Raw genomic sequence first — 19,846 nt, 5'->3', positions numbered from 1 at the left:
TAAAAGAACGGTTTGAATTCAATCAATTAGGAGTGTTAAGGAGGAATACAATAGATTGGTATAGTGTTATGAAGAAATATTAAACTTTTTTTGTGAAATTCATATTAATATAGGCACTAAGAAGAATGAATCAAAATAAAATCATTGATATAAAGGTTATATCTATAACTGGAATAATCTAATTATTAGTTACAACTAGTTGAATAAGATAAATATTCTTAGAATTTGTCTCAGAACTGAAATCATCTGAAAAATAAGAATGTGTGAGTGAAGTAGATATTGTGAGCGGGTACTTGATTGAAAAACTCATTGAAAATATAAATTTAATGAAAACTCAAAATATCACATAATTGCAAGTCTACAAATAAGGTTTAAAAATAACAAAACAAAAATATAATGAATTTTTTTCAGACTCAATCAAATATTTTCAATTACACTCTATTTTTTGGTATTCTTTATATACCAGGATTTTAATTCAAACTCGGTCATCATTCTGGAAACTTGGTGAATGCTTGGAAATGAATACCATACATTCATGTCTTCTGGAAGGATTATTATTCCTCACATGATTCTTGAAGTGTATTAGTACTAACTGCTTCTCCTCTCCTGACCATATATGGCGTTTTATTTCTTTGAGTGATCACGTCAGTTGAAAATCCTTGAAATATAAGTATCAAATATAAGATTATTCTTGAAACTTTCTGGGCTTTTCACGGCCATTATCTGAAACAGAACCTATATCAAAACATTTAATATTCCTGCCAATTTAGAAGGTGTACACTCTGTTTGTGAGGTGCGAATCAAATTTTGCCTCAGATATAAACATTAACTAATGAACTGTTCAAAATAATCATCATTCGTTCTTCATTGCAATAAATATTTGAAATCATAACACAAAAATGTATTTTGTTAGATGTAAATCAGAGAATTTTTCATGGAAAATAACGATTCTTTTTCTTTGAAACATATATTACACTAAATATAAATTATTCATCAAACTTAAAGAATCATCGAAAGTTTTACTTTCACATGGCAAATATATCATTGAAAGCTGTGGACTTCAGATAAGGGAAATTGTCCGTGGCCACCAAGATTTAACAACGTTAGATTTGTTCCTTTGGTCACATTCAAAGAGTATCATTCATCAGTTGAAAAATTGTGAAATAAAATATCCGGCAATAATAAGTTCAGAGAACTTGGTGGCCACCAAATTTATATGAAGTTCACAGATTATAATGGATAGGCTTTAGGGTGATTTGCTATGTGGAACTGAAATTTTTTAATTATTTATATAGTTTGATGAGCAATTTATATACCATGTTATCATCATGAAGAGGAAATAAAAAGCGATTTCATTTCTCAAAGGAATTTTTTCGATCGAAATTCAAAAAACACAAGATTGTATCACATCTATAATAACTAATAGCAATAAAAAATTATTACACCAATAGATTCTACTGAAAAAAGCGCCTATAGAATGTTATGGGAACTTTTCTTTATACTCCATTTTCAACTTTCTTTTTGTAACTTGAAAACAGATATACAGAAAGGCATACCAAGAAACATATGAATGGACGGACATACAGACGTACGAAAAATGAATCAGACATACGGATGGAATGTCATAAATACATACAGACAAACAGGGATACGGACGGAAGGACAGACAATGAATTTGACCTATGACTTTTAATCAGGGATTCGCAACTCTATCGTTTGAGATAATTTTCGGCTCAATATTCAAAAACGAAAACTTTCCTCGAAAAACGAGCGCGCAAGAACTATTTTTCTCAACTTTAACATTCTGTGTGATTCGAATTAGGAATGCATGTATGAGGTTCTAAGAAAAAATTTAAATTTTTTTGGTTAGGAATAACTTTCGATATAGTTACACCATCTTCCAATCTGTAATGATGGCTCATCGGTGCACATTACTTATTTTAATGAACCTCTCTTTCAACGTCGATACCTATAGAACAAATTATCAGTTGTTTCATAATTTGTATCACTAAAATTAGTGAGGCAATAATAAGTTATTGCTTCGAACCATATCATGAACTGAAGAAATTGTCTCATGGAGTAATCAGAATCTATTCTATTTAAAAATATAATAATAATACTCATACCTGTCGCAATTTCTACTATTCAGTTACTGCGCGCGGACATAGTTCCTTCACTTCTCAACACAACTCATACCAATTAAACGATACTACGATGAAACGAAAATTTGGCGCCCTTTTGAATATCGAATAAACAAGATCGGACCATTCATGCGAGAACGCCCCACTCAGTATATAATTGTTATGGTTAATCAACGTCTCCAGTCCCTCAATGTGGTTGACCGCCGATGAAAGTCAACGATTTCGATATTAGATATTTTATCTTATCTGTAGATAAGATAAAAATAAATATAAAAACCTAAAACTAACACTTGGCTACTTATACAAGCCCGGTAAAAACGGCCGTCGTCATGAGAAATGCTCTTTTCGAATTTTCTGTACCAAGCTCGAAAATCATATATTCAAGCTATTTGCATTATATGCAGGTGATGTATGTAAGGAAGGAAAACGACTTCATGATTCGATTCTTGTATGAGAATAAGAAGGTGTAGTTCATGTTTTTTTCGAAATCAGCCTCATTTCCAAGATACATTCCGGACAGCCCAAATAATGTGTTGGCGAGTTTATGGTGTTTGATATTTGTAACTGCTCTGAATAAGCATCGAATACTATTACTCTACATAATGTTCGAAATTATTTTTGTCAAAAAGATATTTCAGATATGTAATTCAACTTTGGAAAAGAATATCGAAAGTGTAGAGTAGATATACTTCTTTTGAAATAAACCGAAGCTGACCGTTTTCAATACAGACACACGAAATCTTAGGATATTTCATTCTATGGTGCACTAACTCATTGATGTGAAATGAGAACTGGAGATATCTAGTGAGACTAGAAAAGTATTGACAATAGATATTTTCTGCGAGAGATATTTTGTCTTCAGAACTGAATGGAAAACCATAACACAGTTGAATTCTTCAAATATATTGTTCAGGAAAACAATTATTGAAGAAAGAGGTTAGGACACCATTTCCATTCTGTATAAACTGTATTTGGATATAAAGTGATCATCTATCTATTTCACAACAACGAAAATCATCTCGCTTTGTACGAACAAAATCGTAAGAGAATGAAAAATTGTTTCGTCATTCGAAAGAAGTCTTTCACGCAGGCGGCAACAAAGGTTAAACTGGTACTTCCAAATTTTTATTGATACGAAAAAAATTCCACTTCGAGTCAAAAATACGATTAAAATTTTCATCTGGATGTTTGTCGCTGATCTCTGAATGCGACTGAAAGCGACTTAACGCTTGAAGGAGGTCTAACCTCCGATGCCGTCTGCGTGAAAGAATTTTTTCGGATGACGATACAATTTTTCATTCAGCGTAGATATTGTTCGTTGTTGTGAAATAGATATTTTAATCACTTTATTTCCATATACAGAAGATACTCCTTCTAATTTTCATACAAGAATCAAATCATGAAAACGTTTTCCTTCCTTACATACATAACCTGCATAGAATGTAAATAGCTGAAATATATGATTTTCGAGCTGCGTACAGAAAATTCCAAATGAGTATTTCTAATGACGACGGCCGTATTTACTGGGCTTGTATAAAATGCCAAGTGTTAGTTTCAGGTTCATATGCAGAAAGGATGAAATATCTAATATAGAAATAGTTGCCTTTCATTTTCAGCCTACTACATTGAGGGACTGGAGACGTTGATTGGACCATAACAATTATATACAGAGTGGGGCGTTCTCTCATGTCTAATTCGATCTTGTTTATTCGACATTCAAAAGAGCGTGAAATTTTCGGGTTATTGTAGCATCGTTTAACTGGCATAAGTTGTGTTGAGAACTGAAGGAACTATGTCCACGCGGATTAAAATGAATAGTAAAAATTGCGACAGCTATGAGAATTATTATTCAACTATGTAGTGATGAGTATTATTATTATTACAATTTTTTATAGAATAGATTCTGATTACTCCATTAGACAATTTCATTAGTTCATGATATTGTTTGAAGCAATATTTTATTAAAGCCTCACTAATTTTAGTGATACAAATTATTCTTCTTCTTCTTCAACCTGTATTCGTCCACTCCTGGACATAGGTCTCTTTCAACCGCTTCCATGTCTCCCTATCCTGTGCTACGTTTATTCACCTCTTACCAGCAATCCTCCTAATACAAATTATTACCCAACTGAAATCTGTATTGTAGGTATCGACATTGAAAGAGAGGTTCTTAATATTAAGCAATGTGCACCGAAGAGGCATCATTACAGATCGGAAGATAGTGTAAATATATTAGAAGTTATTCCTAGCCAAGATTATTTTATTTTTTCCCTAGGACCTCATACATGCATTTCTGATTCGAATAACACAGAATGTTAAAGATGAGGAAAATAGTTTTCGTTTTCGCATAATAAGCCGAAAATTATCTCGAACGATAGAGTTCGACTCCCTGATGAAAAATCGTATGTCAAATTCTTTGTTTGTCCTTACGTCAGTATGCCTGTTTGTGTGTATGTCATTTCATCCGTATGTCTGATTGTTTTTTCGTACTTCTGTATGTCCGTCCATTCAAATGTTTCTTGGTCTGCCTTTCTGTATATCTGTGTTAAAGCAACAAGAATTTGAAAATGGAGTATAAAGAATATTTCCCATAACATTTTTATCATTAGTGCTATAGATATGAAACAAAAACCTTCTACAGGCGCTTTTTTCATTAGTATCTATTGGTGTAATCATTTTTCATTGCAATTAGTTATTATAGTTATGATACAATCTTGTGATTTTTAAATGTATATCATATAAATTTCTATGAGAAATGAAATTGCTTTCATTTCCCTTTCATGATGTTAACATGATATATAAATTGCTCATGAAACTATATAAATAGTCAAAAAATTCAGTTTCACAAAGCAAATCATCCTAAAGCCTTTCCATTATAATCTGTGAACGTCATATAAATTTGGTGGCCACACAGTTTTCTGAATTAAACATTGCCGAGTATTTTCTTTTCAGAATTTTTCATCTGATAAATGGTGCTCTTCAAATGTGATCAATGGGACAAATCTAACGATGCTAAATTCATAAATTTGGATGCCCAACGATAATTAACATTGTCTGAAGTTGACAATATGATATTTGCCATGTGAAAGTAAAACTTTCGATGATTTTTGAAGTTTGATGAATAATTAATATTTAGTTTTTTATATGTTTCAGAAGGAAGAAAATCGTTATTTTGCATAGAAATATTTCTGATTTACATCTGAAAAAACACGTTTGTATAATGATTTCAAAACTTAATTGCAATGAAAAATGAATGATGACTATTTTGAGCAGTTCAATAGTTAATTTACAAACAGAGTGGGCAAATTTCGATGTTTTCGCACTACAACTTCTAAACCTGAGGTGATAGACAAAATCTGATACCCCATATTCTCGGTCTCTTGTTCTGAGAAACTAACAAGGGTAGAATTCATTTTTGGCCACCTTTTGTTTTCGAGTTATATGCGAAAATTGGAAAAATGGCGATATCGAAAAACTTTTACAACTCCGCTAATACTGATGCTAGAGCTCCGAAATTTAAACATTATACACACACTTTTTTACGTAGAATCCAGTGGCGTGCTCGTGTTTTCGAAAAGGTTTTTAATTACGAAGCTATGACCCAAAGTTATGTTTTTTCAAAGGAACTCGGAGAAAATTTCCTAGGTTGCTTGAACACAGTTTCAAATATTCATCTATTGAATTCGGTGCGACATATCGAGAAGATATGTCGACTGTGCATTATTGTCGTTATTAGGTTAAATATTATTTTGTTCCCTTCGTAATTATATTGTTGAGTTCAATCCTATATGCGATGTTTCATATTCTATTTAAAATGGTGCTTATTCATTCTGGAGACCCATGAAAATAATATTCTGATACATCCATCTCATTACAAGACCTTCGATTGAAGAATTCGATCATATGGATCTTTTCGTTATTTCCGAATCAATTTTTAGATGAACAATTTACAAAACATATCTAGATTTGAATTTGGTAGAAATAAGTGAAAAGCATAGTGATAATCAGATTAACGGAAGGACACTGCTCTTGTAATAGAAAGCTCAATTTTTCTGTGCTCATTAAAAGTTGTAGTGCAAAAACATCGAAATTTGCCCACCCTGTACACCTTCTAAATCAGGCAGGAATATTGAATGTTTTATTTAGGTTCTGTTTAATATAATGGCAGTGAAAAGCCCAGAAATTTTCAAGAAAAATCTAATATTTGATACTTCTTCAACTGACGTGGCACTTAAAATAAAGAAATAAAACAGGAACGCCACATATGGTCAGAAGAGGAGAATAATTTAGTACTTCAAACACTTCATGTAATCATGTAAGGAACAAGGAGCCTCCCAGAATAGATGAATGTATGGAATTCATTTCCATGCATTCACCAAGTTTCCAGAATTATGACTGAGTTAGAATTAAAATCCTGTTATATATAGAATTCCAGCAAAAATAGATTGTTATCGAAAATATTTCATTGAGACTGAAAAGTATTCATTTTATTTTTGTTTTGTTATTTTCAAACCTTGTTTGCAGACTTGCAGTCATATGATATTTTGAGTTTTTATCATTATTATTTTTTCAATGAGTTTTTCAATCAAGTACCCGCTCACAATATCTATTTCCTTCACACATTCTAATTTTTTCAGATGATTTCAGTTTCTGAGACAAATTCTAAGAATGTTTATCTCATTCAATTTAGTTGTAACTAAGAATTATTACTATTAAACGTATTAAGCAATTGACAAAATCATAATATCTCTTTTGCCATTATTTTTTCTCGATGTTTTCTCGCTATAAATTCCACATCATTTGATTGTTCGTCCTGCTTTTTATGTACTTAGTCAAAAACTGGTCGATCAAATACAACATCTCACGAAAGTTTCGCTGTGGTCTCTTCAAACACAAGAACTCATTGATTCACGTGAAAAACCTACATAACCGAAATTTGAGATAACATATTTCATCAACTAACTCCAGATACAAACATAATATAATTGTGATGTGGCGGATATATTGTACGATATCAATATTTTCTGAATTTATTATTATTCACAAACAAAAACAATTTATGTTTGATTCGGAGTTCAATCGATTAGATTTGATGCATAATGATTACAAAACTGAAATTCGAGACAAATCATCTGACTTATCACCCTTACACATAAAACTTAAAATTCCATCGACATCTGACAGATATTTTCTGATATTTCAAATTTTATCCGATATTTATTCTTGAATCACTAGCGGATTGATTCATACTCATTCTGCCCATTCAATTGATCCATTGTAGTTCAAGTGATTTCCAAATTTCAATTCATTGAATTGGTAGCATTCTAACACTGAGGAAATAAAATTTCAGACGGCTTTATCTTCGAAATCGCGCAAAGATTTCGTATTATCAAGCTACTCAAGAAGCTATGAGACTGTAGCTTGTTCTTTTCGCAAGTTATCGCATGTAAAAACAGAATCGGTTTTACCTCAGATTTTTCATAAAGGATTCAATTACAATCGTTTGAGATCATTTCTTGATATTAGAAAATTACGGACCTTCTAGCAAATTTTCATTCATTCAAAGTACCAGTTGAGATTCGATAAACATATTTCATGAAATAGCTGAACCATGCGAAAAATGCAATATTATCTTCACTTATTCAATTCTCAACGCCACTTATACAATTATAACAATATCGTATATCGAATAGACGCGATAAGACCCTGAGATCTGACAACACCGCTGGGATCGACAAGGGCGGCCGTACATGTCAGTCGAGTATATGTGGGAATGAAAAGTCGGCGGAACGTGACGGGTCTCAAAAAGAGAACCAAATATATAACTTTCTTGAATGAAAAAAAAGTTTTCTCCTCTTTGGATGCCTAAGGAGTTATATTTTCAAACAGCTGATTTTTCATATATACACTTCAAGAAACCACTCGGATCACATGGGTCTGAGGTAGCCTGCCAAGTTTAACGGGACTGAATATATATATATATATATATATATATATATAGTTATAAGTTAGATAAGGGGTGTGGGAAAATTGATAAGTGTTATAATGTCACTCTTCTTTATTTCATTTAGTCGACGTTTCGATCCCGATGGGGACCTTCTTCAGGACTCTACAATAGCAATAGAAAACAGTCAAAATAAGGCAATCACAAATCATGTAAAAATAGTACATACCGAAATACAGAGTTGTAAAGATCTTATTTGAACACAAATCAATAGCTCTCAAGAAAGCAACTAACAAGAACATCAACAACTTCAGCGAAAAAAGATCTGATACTTCGTAAGTGAAGGAGTAGAAATCAATTATAATAAGTAAATAGGTAAACAGAATAATCAACAAAATGAGAGGTTGTCAAAAATGTTGTCAACCAGACTTGCCACAGAATACACGCACATGACAGATGAAACATAGAGTAGCATTAAATCACATTGGTCGCAGTAATTCACTCTCACCGAACTCAGAACAAATGCGATTTTTTTGAAAGATTCCATGAACCGAAACCAATCCCCTCTCACAGAAATGGCCTAGAAACAGAATTCATTTTCACGTTATCCCTACGACTGCTGAACTTGTTGAAATTCCTTCTGTATGTGATCCACCCAATTCTCTCCCACCGAACTGGTCATAATGAATCAAATAAGAATAGATGGAGCTGATATTATTTACATCCCTTCTGTAGTTCATCGAACAGGTTTGGCGTTTAATATGATACATCTCTAAGAAACATCTTTTTCTTCCACTAACTTCAATTTCTAGGATTTTGGTGGAATCATAATTCATTGGATGATCTTTGTCCCGGGTATGGTCTGCTAGGGCACAAATCTTACTTGAATTCTTGATGTCGCTTTTGTGTTGAGCAATCCTTCTCTTCAGAAGCTGAGACGTCTGACCAATGTACACCTCACTGCATATTGAACAAGGAATACAATATACCACACCACTCATGTTATCAACAGTCATCCTATCTTTCACTTGACTGTATAATCTGTCAATTTTAAAATAAGATTTCTGAATCAACATAATTTCTGTGGTCTTTAAGAGGTTAATTAATGCGTTTGTCATACCATTAATTAGGGGAATAGACAAGTAAAGAATTCTACCCGTGTTCTCAGGGTCCACAGTGGTGGATGCGCTCCTCTCTCCATTTGTTGGCCGTGTCGAAGGAGTGGTATTATAAATCAACCTGGACAATAACCTTTTTGGGTATCCATTCTCTAGCATCAACTGCATCAACAACCTCAGATTCTGCCGCCTTAGACTTGGATGGGCAACCTTTTCTATGCGATTCTTCAATCCTAAAATCATGTTTACATTTTGTCCATGTGAATGATTAGAAAAATAGTGTATGTATCTCCCTGAACTTGTTGGTTTTCGGTACCAATCCAGAATCAGCCTATTTTTCAGTGTTCGAATCACCCTTGTATCCAGGAATGGGACTCCATTCGCTGTTTCTTCCTCCAAAGTAAACTGTATACTTTCATGTTCACTGTTAAACCTGTCTAGAACGAAAGCAATCTGGTCTTTAGGTACAGCACATATTAGATCATCAACATATTTCTTGATGAAAGGAATGTGGAAAGGAATACTAACAAGAATGCCGTCCAGAAGGAAATCCATTACTAATTCAGCAATGGATGGACTGAAGTTGGAACCCATAGGGGAACCGAGCACCTGCTTGAAGAACCTACCATTAAAAAGAAAATAGTTTGAAGAAAACAGGAACTTGATGGCATGGATGAATTCTTCTTTTGGTAGACTTGTGTGGTTTCTGATAGTATCCCACTTGTTCTCAACAGCTGAAACTGCCAACTCGACAGGAATGTTGGTGAAAAGAGATACAACGTCCAGGCTGATCAGGACATAATCAACAGGTAACTGGAAATCATTCACATACTGGGCAAAAGCAAAGGAATCTTCAATAAAATATCTACTTCTGGTAGAAGAAAGATATTTAGACAGGATGTCTGAAACAAAAACTGACAGTTTGGATGTGGGGGTGTTAACAGATGATATTATTATTGGTCTCAAGGCAAGAATGGGTTTGTGGATTTTTGGTAAACCGTAAAATCTAGCTGGAACTGAATTGTAAATGTACAGTGATTTACCTTGTATTTGTGTTATGTGGCCCTCACTGACCCATCGTTTAATCAATGCATTACATTTACCTTGTATTGTAACGGTTGGATCTCTGTTAGTAAGAAGTTGGTAATATTGTTCATTAAGTAAAATTTTGTTGGAGAGCTCTATGTACTGATCCTTATCCATCAAAACCGTAACATTGCCTTTATCAGCCCGTAACACAAGCAATTCTTGATGTTCACTTAGGTATCTCTTACAGTGGTAAAATTCTCTCTGGAAAACATTATTAGTCCTTCTTCCAGGTTTGATGTAGTTTGTGATAATATTAACAGCTTGGGAACGTTTGATGTTCTTTCCCTCATCTGACAGTCTATCATTAAGGTCAATAATGCCCTCTACATCTGACAACAGCCTCGACATGGAAACCTCCCTTAAAGGAATATCAATGCCGAATTTGGGGCCCAGTGCTAGAAATTTCAATATTCTATCTGGTACAATAACAGTACTAACATTCTTAATCCACCTTTCCTGTGGTTCTACTTTCTTTCTTTCATCTGATAGAGCTCTCACCTTCATCAGATTTATCTCCCTGATAGCAGCAAATTCTTTTCTGTACCTTCTGGACTGGTAAGTTTCAAAACGACTTAGCATCTCTGGTGGAAGCAACCCCTCCAAGATCTGCCACAACCTGGAAGAATCACACTCCATTCTTCCTATCCTGCTCACAGTCACAGTGATCTCAAATTGAAGAACGAGACGTCTTGATTTCTCCAACATAGCCTGAACCTGTCTGGACGAACCTGAATCACTTGCTGAGCTGAACAAATAATTCATATTGTTGGAAATATGTTTAGTATTGCTATTGTAGAGTCCTGAAGAAGGTCCCTATCGGGATCGAAACGTCGACTAAATGAAATAAAGAAGAGTGACATTATAACACTTATCAATTTTCCCACACCCCTTATCTAACTTATAATTATTGTTGTATATTGGGAATTAAAATTGTTGATATTTAAGCATGGGGTTTTATGCAGAAGTGAGAAACAACTATGGAAGAGTAGCATATGAAGCGTTGAAGTCATGGTCGTCATACAATATGAAACTGGCATCTTATAGAAACCGAAGAGTGTTCCTTTTGGAATGCAAAAGACAGGGTTTACTTCCTAAACATATTTCCAATAATATGAATTATTTGTTCAGCTCAGCAAGTGATTCAGGTTCGTCCAGACAGGTTCAGGCTATGTTGGAGAAATCAAGACGTCTCGTTCTTCAATTTGAGATCACTGTGACTGTGAGCAGGATATGAAGAATGGAGTGTGATTCTTCCAGGTTGTGGCAGATCTTGGAGGGGTTGCTTCCACCAGAGATGCTAAGTCGTTTTGAAACTTACCAGTCCAGAAGGTACAGAAAAGAATTTGCTGCTATCAGGGAGAGAAATCTGATGAAGGTGAGAGCTCTATCAGATGAAAGAAAGAAAGTAGAACCACAGGAAAGGTGGATTAAGAATGTTAGTACTGTTATTGTACCAGATAGAATATTGAAATTTCTAGCACTGGGCCCCAAATTCGGCATTGATATTCCTTTAAGGGAGGTTTCCATGTCGAGGCTGTTGTCAGATGTAGAGGGCATTATTGACCTTAATGATAGACTGTCAGATGAGGGAAAGAACATCAAACGTTCCCAAGCTGTTAATATTATCACAAACTACATCAAACCTGGAAAAAGGACTAATAATGTTTTCCAGAGAGAATTTTACCACTGTAAGAGATACCTAAGTGAACATCAAGAATTGCTTGTGTTACGGGCTGATAAAGGCAATGTTACGGTTTTGATGGATAAGGATCAGTACATAGAGCTCTTCAACAAAATTTTACTTAATGAACAATATTACCAACTTCTTACTAACAGAGATCCAACCGTTACAATACAAGGTAAATGTAATGCATTGATTAAACGATGGGTCAGTGAGGGCCACATAACACAAATACAAGGTAAATCACTGTACATTTACAATTCAGTTCCAGCTAGATTATACGGTTTACCAAAAATCCACAAACCCATTCTTGCCTTGAGACCAATAATAATATCATCTGTTAACACCCCCACATCCAAACTGTCAGTTTTTGTTTCAGACATCCTGTCTAAATATCTTTCTTCTACCAGAAGTAGATATTTTATTGAAGATTCCTTTGCTTTTGCCCAGTATGTGAATGATTTCCAGTTACCTGTTGATTATGTCCTGATCAGCCTGGACGTTGTATCTCTTTTCACCAACATTCCTGTCGAGTTGGCAGTTTCAGCTGTTGAGAACAAGTGGGATACTATCAGAAACCACACAAGTCTACCAAAAGAAGAATTCATCCATGCCATCAAGTTCCTGTTTTCTTCAAACTATTTTCTTTTTAATGGTAGGTTCTTCAAGCAGGTGCTCGGTTCCCCTATGGGTTCCAACTTCAGTCCATCCATTGCTGAATTAGTAATGGATTTCCTTCTGGACGGCATTCTTGTTAGTATTCCTTTCCACATTCCTTTCATCAAGAAATATGTTGATGATCTAATATGTGCTGTACCTAAAGACCAGATTGCTTTCGTTCTAGACAGGTTTAACAGTGAACATGAAAGTATACAGTTTACTTTGGAGGAAGAAACAGCGAATGGAGTCCCATTCCTGGATACAAGGGTGATTCGAACACTGGAAAATAGGCTGATTCTGGATTGGTACCGAAAACCAACAAGTTCAGGGAGATACATACACTATTTTTCTAATCATTCACATGGACAAAAGGTAAACATGATTTTAGGATTGAAGAATCGCATAGAAAAGGTTGCCCATCCAAGTCTAAGGCGGCAGAATCTGAGGTTGTTGATGCAGTTGATGCTAGAGAATGGATACCCAAAAAGGTTATTGTCCAGGTTGATTTATAATACCACTCCTTCGACACGGCCAACAAATGGAGAGAGGAGCGCATCCACCACTGTGGACACTGAGAACACGGGTAGAATTCTTTACTTGTCTATTCCCCTAATTAATGGTATGACAAACGCATTAATTAACCTCTTAAAGACCACAGAAATTATGTTGATTCAGAAATCTTATTTTAAAATTGACAGATTATACAGTCGAGTGAAAGATAGGATGACTGTTGATAACATGAGTGGTGTGGTATATTGTATTCCTTGTTCAATATGCAGTGAGGTGTACATTGGTCAGACGTCTCAGCTTCTGAAGAGAAGGATTGCTCAACACAAAAGCGACATCAAGAATTCAAGTAAGATTTGTGCCCTAGCAGACCATACCCGGGACAAAGATCATCCAATGAATTATGATTCCACCAAAATCCTAGAAATTGAAGTTAGTGGAAGAAAAAGATGTTTCTTAGAGATGTATCATATTAAACGCCAAACCTGTTCGATGAACTACAGAAGGGATGTAAATAATATCAGCTCCATCTATTCTTATTTGATTCATTATGACCAGTTCGGTGGGAGAGAATTGGGTGGATCACATACAGAAGGAATTTCAAGAAGTTCAGCAGTCGTAGGGATAACGTAAAAATGAATTCTGTGTTCTAGGCCATTTCTGTGAGAGGGGATTGGTTTCGGTGCATGGAATCTTTCAAAAAAATCGCATTTGTTCTGAGTTCGGTGAGAGTGAATTACTGCGACCAATGTGATTTAATGCTACTCTATGTTTCATCTGTCATGTGCGTGTATTCTGTGGCAAGTCTGGTTGACAACATTTTTGACAACCTCTCATTTTGTTGATTATTCTGTTTACCTATTTACTTATTATAATTGATTTCTACCCCTTCACTTACGAAGTATCAGATCTTTTTTCGCTGAAGTTGTTGATGTTCTTGTTAGTTGCTTTCTTGAGAGCTATTGATTTGTGTTCAAATAAGATCTTTACAACTCTGTATTTCGGTATGTACTATTTTTACATGATTTGTGATTGCCTTATTTTGACTGTTTTCTATTGCTATTGTAGAGTCCTGAAGAAGGTCCCCATCGGGATCGATACGTCGACTAAATGAAATAAAGAAGAGTGACATTATAACACTTATCAATTTTCCCACACCCCTTATCTAACTTATAATATATATATATATATATATATATATATATATATATATATATATATATATATAAGGAATTTCCTCGATCTGATTGAATTACGCGAGTAGTCAGGTCAATGAATCAGATTGCTTAATACCAATACGGAACGTTGTTAAATTCGCAAACGTATCATCAGTATGATCGATGAATTCATTCCGAATACAGTGAGTTGCAATATTGTGAAATTTATCTAACGACAAATTAGTGAATAAGAACATTGAATGTTGTTTCTTTGTTATTTACAGGTAGGATTAATATTCTAGATCATGTATGTAAGTGTAAATAGTGTATATAATAATAAAAGCTTTGTTATTTACAGAGAAACACAGCTGTTTTTATTACAACCAGAAAGATACTTAATAACATTATAAAACAACATTCTGGTTTTAAATCACTATGGAAAAGTTGAAGTTCACATTCAAAATGCTGGCTGCTTCAGATGGGAAGTCAAATGTGCTTTGTGTGACCAGAATAACTACAACGGATGGAAATACATTCAAAATCCCAAATGAGTATTCAAATGCATTATTACATGTAGAATTACTAAAAACTGCGGCATATACAAAAATCAAGAAAACTTGCTCACAAAGAGGCCAAACAAGGAGAGTGTGGGTGAGTTTAACAAAAGAAATGAGAAATACTTATTTCGATGAGGATGGAAATATCCAGTTTGAAAGCGTATACTTAGAGGAAGTGAGTGAAGAAAGCAGTGACACAACTACAAGTACTAGTGCTCCAGAACATTCATTAGAAAAATTATTAGAGAAGATACTGAAGAAAAACCAAGAAAATAGTGGAGAGAGAAATGTGGGTAAATTGGCCACAGAATTTACTATCGGAAAATTTGATGGAAAAAATGCAAATGCAGAGCAATGGTTAAGAAGTTTTGAAAAAGAATGTGAAAGATTCGAAATTGATGTAATTGTAATAAAATAGAAATTTTGAAATCATTTATGGAAAAAGTTGCTGCAGATTGGTATGATTGTACTCTATTGAAACTCACTATCACAGCAGAATGGAATGATTGGAGAGAAAATTTTTGTAAGACTTTCTCATGTAAAGGTTGGTCTCCAATAAAATATGCAATAGCATTTAGATATCAAGCGGGCTCACTATTAGAATATTCTATGAAGAAGGAAAAATTACTATTACAAGTAAGAAAAACTATGGATAGTGATACGCTTGTTGATCTTATTGCTATGGGTTTACCCAACTTCATATTAGACAAAATTGATAGAGAAAAAATAGTAAAATCTGAAGATCTACATAATGAATTGAATAAATTAGAACGTTTAACCATGAAAAAAAATTCAGAAGTCAAAAAGTTTAAGCCTGACTTTAAAGGAAAAACGGAAAAAATACCTTGTAAATATGCAAAGATAATAACAAAGGAACAAGATTTCATCCCGAAATGGAATGTTGGTTTAGAGACCCAGAAAAGAAAGGTAACAAACTGAGACAAGTAAATAACTTAACTTTAGATGTAGAATTAAGTACCGATGATACAAAAAACTAATCGTACCACCATTAATTGAACTCAAAATTAGGTTGAATGATATTTTGGAAATACCTGCAATTTATGATCCAGGATCAAATATATCATTGATAAATGCTAAATTGATTAATGTAAAGACAAAAAATGGCTATAAAAAGAAAACTAATTTGAGAACGATTAATGGTGTTCATGAAACAGATGGTATGGTAAAATTAAAAATAAAAATATTAAATATAGAAAAATATGTAAACGTGTTCATAATCAATAATGAAAATTTCAAGTACAATTTCCTTATAGGCCTAGATTGTATTCAAAAATTTAAGTTGATACAAAATGAAAGATTAGAGATAGAACAAAAAGATTCCGAATCTAATATATTAATGAATGAGTATCAAATTAATTTTAATGAACATGTAGAGATAAATACTTTTAATATTTCAATGAATCATTTGAATAATATTGAAAAAAAAGTTATAACAGATTTAGTAAACAAATATAAAAATATTTTTGCTAAAGATAAGTACGATATAGGTACCGTAAAAGACTATGAAGCAAGAATTGATCTCATAGTAGATAAATATTGTAGTAAAAGGCCTTATAGATGTACAATTGATGACAAGAAAGAAATAGAAGTACAAATATCTCAATTACTTGAAAAAAATTTGATAGAAGAATCATATAGCCCTTTTGCTGCCCCGGTAACTTTAGCCTTTAAAAAAGATGAAAATAGAAGATCAAGATTATGCATAGATTTTAGAGATTTAAACAGAATAATAGTCCCTCAATCACAACCGTTCCCATTAATAGAAGACCTAGTAATCAAAACAAGAAACTGCAAATTTTTTTCAAAGCTCGATATTAATTCTGCTTTTTGGTCAATCCCTCTACGAATTGAAGATAGAAGAAAAACGGGATTTGTAACCCAAGAAGGTCACTTCCAATGGACTTGCCTACCATTCGGATTGAAAACATCTCCGGCCATTTTCCAAAGAATTCTTAGTAATATAATAAGAAAACACAAATTATCAGAGTTCACAGTTAACTATATAGACGACATTTTAATATTTTCAAAATCCTTTGAAGAACACATAGATCATTTGACACAGTTATTAGAAGCAATCATGAAAGAAGGATTTCGATTAAAACTCTCGAAATGCACATATGCACTCGACTCAGTACAATATTTAGGCCACATAATAAAACATAACACGATCTCGCCAATGAAGGATAATTTAATATCGATAAGAAATTTTCCTGTGCCAAAAAATAGAAAAAATGTTCGACAATTTTTGGGTAAAATTAATTTTTACAACGAATACATACCAAAAAATTCAATAACTTTAGACCCACTACATAATTTACTGAGAAAAGGACAGGAATTCATTTGGTCAGAAAAATGTCAAAATGTATTTGATTATATGAAAAATTTTCTTTGCACCCAACCAGTTTTAGCCATTTTCGATCCAGGCTTACCGATTCATATATATACAGATGCAAGCTTGCAAGGCATAGGTGCCGTTTTAAAACAACCACAACTGAACGAAAATAGTAAAACAGAAAAACCAGTAGCATATTTTTCCAAGAAATTGAACGAATCACAGAAAAAGAAAAAAGCAATTTATTTGGAATGTATAGCAATAAAAGAATCCGTAAAGTATTGGCAACATTGGCTTATAGGTAAACACTTCAAAGTATTTTCAGATCACAAACCTCTAGAAAAGATGAATATAAAAGCTAGAACTGACGAAGAACTAGGAGATCTCACTTATTACTTGTCGCAATTTGACTTTGAGATAATTTATCGCCCGGGCAAGGATAACTTAGAAGCAGATTGCTTAAGCAGAAACCCGGTGCTAGACGCTGAAGAAGAAGAAGGAGACAAGATAAAAGTGGTGAACTTAATAAAATTAGAGGATATTTTAGAAGACCAGAAGCAGAATAAAGATATAAAAATCAATAAAAATGGACTGAGAATGGACAGTAAAAATAATTTGTGTTATAAAAAAGCAAGAAATAAAGAGAAAATTTTACTGTCAGAAGAATTCAGTGAAAAACTAATTAAGGACACACACAATGAATTTGGTCATATTGGAATAAATCAAATGAAAAACAAAATACTCACTCATTATACAGCAGCAAATATATCAGAAAACATAAGAAAAATATGTAGATGTTGTGAGGTTTGCATAAAAAATAAAACAAGAGGACAAAACAAAATTGGCTTAATGTCACATCTTGGGCCCGCAAAAAAACCATTCGAAATAGTCTCCATAGACACAATAGGTGGATTTGGTGGCTCAAGATCCACGAAAAAATATATTCACCTCCTAGTAGATCACTTTTCAAGGTATGCTTACATATTAACATCGAAAACACAAAATGCAAATGATTTTGTTAAACTAACAGAAAATGTACTAAAAGATCACGATGTTCAAATACTTTTGACAGATCAATATCCAGGTATAAACTCTAAAGATTTCAAAAATTTTTTAGTGAAAAAAGGGATTACAATGATTTTTACAGGAGTTAATGCACCATTTTCGAATGGTTTAAATGAAAGACTCAACCAAACCTTAGTAAATAAGATAAGATGTACAACGAACGAAGGAAAAAATAAGCATGCATGGACAACTGTAGCTCATAACTGCATAGATCAATACAATGAAACTGAGCATACAGTGACGAAATTTAGTCCAAAATATTTATTAGAGGGCGAAGATACATCAATATTACCGAATGAACTGAAAAAAAATAAAAATTATAATCAACTAGAAAACGATAGAATGACTGCATATAGGAATAGTATAAAATATCATGAGTATAATAAGAAATTATATGACAAAAATAGGAAGGAGTTCGACTTTAATGTGGGAGATTTAGTGTACATTGAAAATGGCAATAGAATGAACCGGAAGAAATTAGATGAAGTGAGAATCGGGCCATATAAAATTTTGAAGAAGATATCGAATTCAATATATGAAATTGATATAGGACATAAGAAATCAGAATCAAATATATTTCACATTTCGAAGCTCATTCCAAAACCTTGTTAATGAAAACCTTAGCATATACTTAAATATAAATTTATATAATTTTTGCAATATTGTAATTCACGCAAAATTTTCTTGTACCAAAAAATTTTTTGTCTTAAGGGGGGAGATGTAAGGAATTTCCTCGATCTGATTGAATTACGCGAGTAGTCAGGTCAATGAATCAGATTGCTTAATACCAATACGGAACGTTGTTAAATTCGCAAACGTATCATCAGTATGATCGATGAATTCATTCCGAATACAGTGAGTTGCAATATTGTGAAATTTATCTAACGACAAATTAGTGAATAAGAACATTGAATGTTGTTTCTTTGTTATTTACAGGTAGGATTAATATTCTAGATCATGTATGTAAGTGTAAATAGTGTATATAATAATAAAAGCTTTGTTATTTACAGAGAAACACAGCTGTTTTTATTACAACCAGAAAGATACTTAATAACATTATATATATATATATATATAAGGGTCAAACGACTCGATTATTTTGGAGAATAAAAGAAAACTCTTTATTCCTTGCCAAGCTTTCGAATTTATTTAATTCTTCTTCAGGGCTTCTGAAATACAATACAAATCCTTCACATATTCAGTTTAACAATAACTTCGTTAATAATTCACTTACAGAATGTGAGGTTATGTTCAGGAAACTTGCAAAACTACAAAACATTTGTCTTAATTCAATTCACATTGATCCTTTGGACATTAAAACGACAATAATTTTCTTCAATTTGAAACGTCAACAAAATAAAAACATTTTTTTCACAACCAAAATATATTACTTAAAATATTTAATTTATTTATTTTTTCTCCTTTGTGTCAACTGGCTAGATAGGTAAATTGTTTTGTTTGTTTTTGACACTTTCGTAATCTGCCTTCTCCCTTTCACTCGTCAACTGGACCATCGAAAAAGTATATGTTTTCTTCCGATTTTTCTAACAAATATCCATATATAGCACTCAAAT

General features: G+C 33.1%; 1 long non-coding RNA gene across 1 annotated transcript; it reads right to left on the bottom strand.

The window, feature by feature from the left end:
- Window positions 1-309: 309 nt before the first annotated feature.
- LOC123673241 lies at window positions 310-2,317 on the bottom strand. Its single transcript, XR_006746452.1, has 2 exons — window positions 2,127-2,317; window positions 310-723 (listed from the first exon to the last, which is right to left on the bottom strand). It is a non-coding gene; the product is annotated as an uncharacterized LOC123673241 (long non-coding RNA).
- Between the last annotated feature and the right edge of the window lie 17,529 nt (window positions 2,318-19,846).

Source organism: Harmonia axyridis, chromosome 1, assembly GCF_914767665.1.
Source record: "Harmonia axyridis chromosome 1, icHarAxyr1.1, whole genome shotgun sequence".
NCBI lineage: Eukaryota > Metazoa > Arthropoda > Insecta > Coleoptera > Coccinellidae > Harmonia > Harmonia axyridis.
This window is presented reverse-complemented; position numbering and strand designations above follow the sequence as displayed.